This window comes from Sceloporus undulatus, chromosome 2 (assembly GCF_019175285.1).
Source record: "Sceloporus undulatus isolate JIND9_A2432 ecotype Alabama chromosome 2, SceUnd_v1.1, whole genome shotgun sequence".
In the NCBI taxonomy this organism is placed as follows: Eukaryota; Metazoa; Chordata; class Lepidosauria; order Squamata; family Phrynosomatidae; genus Sceloporus; species Sceloporus undulatus.
Window position 1 is genome coordinate 319,168,285 of NC_056523.1, and position 6,235 is coordinate 319,174,519.

The 6,235-nt window shown below is 42.8% G+C and overlaps 1 long non-coding RNA gene across 1 annotated transcript; it reads right to left on the reverse strand.

Annotated features, from left to right (window-relative positions):
* LOC121921144 lies at positions 1 to 4,884 on the reverse strand. The gene is made up of 2 exons (XR_006101853.1): positions 4,806 to 4,884; positions 1 to 241 (listed from the first exon to the last, which is right to left on the reverse strand). It is a non-coding gene; the product is annotated as an uncharacterized LOC121921144 (long non-coding RNA).
* Positions 4,885 to 6,235: the final 1,351 nt, after the last annotated feature.

Sequence of the window (6,235 nt, forward strand, 5' to 3'; positions counted from 1 at the left end):
AAACCAAGCTATTTCACATTTAATACAACTTTTGAAAATGATCACAATCTCCTTTGGCATTTTGAGAAAAGCAGGCCAACATTTTCTTTGCAAGGCATATTTTCCACGTCCATTTTATTCATGTAAGACCAAGGAAAGTCACTGTCCATCATTCTGGCTGCCAATCTTCTGAATTTAAAGGTTGGAAACCATCACTTTTTCTCTTGCAGGCCACCAAAAAGATACTAAGCATTCCAAAGAACTGAAATTGGAAAAAATTAGTTTTTAAGAATGTTCTATGTTCTTGGTCATAACTGAGTAACAAATGTACAATTGAAAAATATAAACTTTTTTAAAAAATTATCAAACTTCAAACGATTTCAACAGTTAATAATAATAATAATAATAATAATACTGTTTATTATAGCCTGCTTTTCCAAAAAGAGATCAAGCGGGTTACAACAAGGGTACAAAACATCGTACAATTGACAACGTATCAACATCATAAAATTCATTAAAAAATACACCATGTTAAAACAGAATAAATTACAGACATTAAAACCAACAACAAACCAGCTTGAAAGTGCAATTGATGGGGAGAGAACAGATGTCACAATGCATGGGGAAGCCTGTTGGAAGAGGTGGGTCTTCAGCTTCTTCCTAAACAGGTCAAGGGAGGTAACAGAGCAGGCTCGTCAGGAAGAGAGTTCCAGATGTGCGGGGCCGAGACAGAAAAGGCCCTTTGAGAAGACAAGTGTATCTTGTCTTGGGAACCCTTAGCAATTGCTTCCCAACCGATCTGAGAGTGTGGGGCGGATTGTATGGGCAGAGGTGGTCCTCCAAGTACCTTGGGCCCAAGCCATTTAGGGCTTTATAGGTGATAACCAAACCTGTATTGCGCCGGAAGCGAATGGGCAGCTAATGTAGATCTTGTAAGACAGGTGTTATGTGCCTGGTCCTGGAGCATCCAGTGACCAACCTCGCTGCATGTTTCTGAACTAATTGAAGCTTCCGGGTTTGGTACAAGGGTTGCCCATGTAGAGCGCATTGCAGAAATCCAACGAAGGTTACCAGAGCATGTACCACCGTTTCAAGGTCCCCCGGCCCAGGTAGGGTGGCAGCTGGCGTATCCGCCAAAGTGTAAAAGTGCTCCTGACTGTCGTATCCACCTGAGGATGTGAGGTGAAGCGACGAGTCCAGAAGCACCCCAGACTGCAAACAGAGTCCTTCAAGGGGAGCGTGACCCCGTTCAGGACAGGTGGACAAATTTCTCCCCGGGCCGGAGAGAACCTATCACGAGTACTTCCGTTTCTCTAGATTCAAACTGAGTCGTTTTCCCTCATCCAGCCCATTACCGACTCCAGACAGGCATTTAGAGGAGAGATGCATCCCTAGTCCCTGCATCAGTCGGAGACACAGAGAAACATATTTGGGTGTCATCAGGTACTGATAACACTGCGCCCCGTGTCTCCTGATGATCTCTCCCCAGCGGTTTATGTAAATGTTGAATAGCAGTTAACCTCTCTGCTTCTGTCTTATTTTAAAAAAACATTAGAGCTAACAAATCCTGTTATCACACTGCAGAATTAATGCTGTTTTACACTGTTTCAACTGTGATGGCTCTATCCTACGGAAAGTCCTGGGATTTGCAGTTTGTTGCGGCACCAGAACCTTCTGGCAGCAGAGAAGGTAAATATCTCACAAAACTAATTCTGATAAATTCCATAGCACTGAGCATCGCTGTTCAAGCAATATCAACTGCACTAGTTGTTCAATGTAGATGCAGGCTGACAAGTCTTAAACTACCACTGAGGTAGTTTTGCACTTATATTTTTGCTGTCTGAAGATGGCGATGTTGCTTTATTTGCTATATAGCGCTTTCTCATTCACAGCAAACCAGGGAAAGCAGCCAATAGACGAAATGGAATAAGAATTAGTCAGCTTCCAAACACATTTTATTAAGAACAAGGAGGGGGACTAAAAAAAATGGCCATTTCTCCTATCGTAGGCTGACCATATTTCCTTGAGACAAAAAAGGACATTGGGATGGTTAAAAACTGGATGGGGTTATGTAATTTCCATATTCATGAAAAGTAAGACAATAACAGAAGTTTTTACATAAAAATACTGAAACTAACAATTATTTTTCCTGACAGAAAAAAAGTTTAATAGGCACAGAGGGGGGTTATATCTCCAAATGAGCGTACCATGAATCTGATGAATTAATTAACACAGCAAATTTGGGTCTTTCAACACCTTCTTAAAACCTTCACACTCCATGACACAATTTTCATTTGTTGTTTTGGGTTTGTTTGTTTTTTATCACAAACAATTTCAAACAACGTTCTTCAACCATTTTCACAAACCCGACAGGCCATTTTTCTTGGAAATGGACAAACCAAACAGGTTTATTAAAGCAATGCATGGTTTGAAATTTTTAAAAAACTATCCTGTCCCACTAAACCAGTTGGTTATGGTGAGTTCTATGTGGCTTTTGACCAATACAGCACCAGCACAGTTGAAGTCCAGTTGCTCAGGAGCAGTATGGTCAAGGATAAAACCTCAAAGCTCTGTGGGATAAAATGTGTTGGTCTAACCCCTGTCAATAATGTTTGGTTTGGTTCAGTGCATGGAGAAATAATAAAGGAAGGGTTATTCTTATTAAGTGAGTTCAGAAAGAGAGGAAAAGCTGGAGAAGAAAGGAGCTGCAGGTGCCAAGAGTAAGGATTAGGCCCTTTTCATTTTGTAGAAGATTGCGAGATTTTTCAATTACGCATTTGATGGATTCAAAAAGTTTATCACATGAAGGAAATCGGGATTTTATCCTGTGAATATCCTGGAAAAATCATGTAATTACGCAAAACAATTTCACATGTCGCATAAAACTCGCCATTAAAGTGGTCACAAAGAAGCAGCAACATGCATATTTTTACTTTTGGGATGTCAGCTAAAATCCATTTCCGATATCACTTTATTTGTGCAATTGCATGTGATAATCACTCGCACAATTATTCACCATTTTTGCTTTATTTGCAGGATGCTTTAAGTGCGCTTTAATATCTCTTTAATGCTGAAATTAGCTTCAGTGTGATAAACTCTATAGTCTGTAGGATCAGTATATAGGAAGATCTTGTAGCACCTTTGAGATGAACTGAAAGAAAGAAGTTGGCAGCATGAGCTTTTGTAGACTAAAATCTACTTCCTCAAATGCATTTGGATTTGGGAGGGGACAATAAAAGAGTAGAAATTTTATAGTGAAATTTGCATCTATTGTAGTATCTTTTACTTAGGATGCAAATGGGAACTTGCAGCAAAGGGATCTTTGAGACTGAGAGAAAGAAGTTGGTAGAATAAACTTTCAAACAATAAGTGTACTTCATCACATGCATGGAGTGAGCATGCCTAGGAACAGACTTTTTTAGCCATTCATGAACTGGATGTAGGTGTGAACAGCAATGGCAATGCAAAACATGAGGGTATAGTGATTAGGGGCAAGTTCAGCTATTGAGGGGTTTAAGGTTTGTCTCCAAGGCTGCTTGCTGTGCTACTGAGCAGCACGTATTGTAGGCCCCTGGTATTTGCTGGGGTTTGGTTCCAGCACATCCTGTGGATACCAAAATCTATGGATGATTTGGTCCCGTTATGTACAGTGGCATAGTAAAATTGTGTCCCTTATATAAAATGGCAAAATCAAGGTTTGCTTTTTGTATTTTTTTTAATTGATTTAAAAAAATATTATCACATCTAGTGGAAATGGAATCTGCCAATGGGCTTTGTACTGTGTGCTGACTTTATTTTCTTTTGTCTTTCCTGAACCTGCAAGTCTGCTGTATTGGATGGTCCTGGATTATATGAAAGAAGGAAAAAGCATCTATCCAGGCAGATCCTGCATCGTTGCGTTAATCCAGGGATAGGCAACATTTTGAGCCGGGGGCCGGGTTGCTGTCTCTCAGACAACTGGGGGCCCGAAGCCGGGGGGTGGAGCTTTCACCCTCCGGGGGTGAGGCCAGCGCTGGAGGCCTCCCACATTTTTCCGGCCCCTGATGGGCCCCAGGCCCCATCAGAAGCCAGCAAAGGCCACCAGCTCTGGAGGCTTCCCCCTCTTTGCCGGCCCCTGACGTACCCCAGGCCCCGTCAGAAGCCGGCAAGGGCTGCCAGCGCTGGAGGCTTCCCCCTCTTTGCTGGCGGGGGCTGCCAGCGCTGGAGGCCTCCCCCTCTTTGCCGCCCCTGACAGGGCCCCAGGCCCCATCAGAGGCTGGCAAAAGAGCCGGTGGGGGCTGACAGCGCTGGAGGCCTCCCCCTATTTCTTGGCCTCGCAGGCTCCTTCCCGGCCTTCGCGGAGACCGAGAAGGAGGGAGGAGGCTGGCGGCCCCCCAAAGGCCTCGCGCGCTCACGCGAAAGACCTTTAGCCTCTCGCGAGAGGGCGTGGGGCCTTTGACCTCTCGTGTGAGCGGTTGCTCGCGTGAGAGGGAGGAGGCTGGCGGCCCCCCCAAAAGGCCTCTCGCGCGAGGGTGCAGGGCCTTTGAACTCTCGAGCGAGCAGCCACTCGCATGAGAGGGAGGAGGCCCGCGGCCCCCCAAAGGCCCCGCGTGAGTGGCCCAGTCCTGCCGCCGATTGCTGCCGGCACGTGGCCCATGGGCCGGGGGTTGCCGACCCCTGCGTTAATCTGTCTTAATCTCATAGGCAGCCACTCAGATGTTATAAAATTACATCATTAAGTCAGGGCCTGTGCTGAGTATCAGCATTTTAAAAAAAAAATTCCTTCCTACTCCAGCTGAAGTTTCACCAACCACCCTGTTAAATGTATATTTAAACGTTGGAAATACCTTTACATTGGCAAAGCTGAGGATGATAACCATAGTATAGATAAGGGCACGCTGTAGAACAGATTTCACTTTGTCTTCACAGCCCTGCAGGGACATAGAAGGAGGGATACAGATACAGCTCACATTCATTCATACCATTTCCTCCAGGACAAATAAAGAAAGAACCTGTGGCAAGTTGTGCAGCCATCATGTATGTGGTCCATTGGGATGTCTCCTTCAGAGGCAATCAACAAAAGAGCCAGAAACTCTTACTTCAACCCTAGTGAATTCCCAAACACCTTAATTTCTCAGTTCCAGTTTAATTGGTGTACACAGTCCTTAAAGATTTGTGTGTGTGTGTGTGTGTGTGTGTGTGTGTGTATAATTTTTATAGTATTATTATTGCTTTACCCATCTGTATCTTGTTATACATATTTGTATTATATCAAATTTTATATTCACTGCAACTGAAGATTAGAAAAATTGTACATATTTAACTTCCTTTGTTGTTGTTATCCATTCAGATGAAGAGATTCTTCATTCTTGTATATTCTGCCTACAAATACACAATCTTTAGTATATCAATTATTTCCCTAACCACCTCGATTTATACATTTATCACATAAAAAAGTAAAAGGTAACATAAAATAAATAAATCAAAATATCCTGGTTCATCCTTGAATCATCATTAATTACAGAACCTAAGCATATATTTTTAAAAATCTTACTTAGATTATATTGTCCAACTCTGACAATAAGGACCTTGAAGCAGTGGTACTTGCACTGCTAATCTCTCGCCTTGATTTCTGTAATGCGCTCTACATGGGGCTACCCTTGTACTAAGTTCGGAAGTTTCAATTAGTACAAAACGTGGCAGTGGTCACTGGTTTTTCAAAATATGACCATATAACACCTATTTTGAAAGCTCTTCATTGGCTACCTATTAGCTTCCGGCCGCAATACAAGGTGTTGGTTATCACCTATAAAGCCCTACATGGCTCGGGCCCAAGTTACTTAAAGGAACGCCTCTCCCTGTATCATCCGCCCCGCATTCTCAGAGCCTCCAGGGAAAATCTGTTGGAAGTACATCCAACCAGACTGGTCTCAACTTCCCAAAGAACCTTTACCTCAGTGGCTTCTAAATTATGGAACAACCTCCCAGAAGAGATCCGTCTTATTACCTCCTTGGAGGGTTTCAAGAGGGCAGTTAAGATGGATCTCTTCCGGCAAGCCTATCCACCCAATCTTCTGTAATGACATCATTCACTCTTCTATCCAGGATCAGAACATTTTATCTTATCAGTGTTGACTGCACTGTTTTTAACTGTTTTAATCATTGAAATTATATGTTTTATTCTTGTATTTTATTGTTACTGTTGGGTTGTAATCCTGCCTCGATCCACCTGGGAGAGGCGGGAAAATACAAATACAAATAATAATAATAATAATAA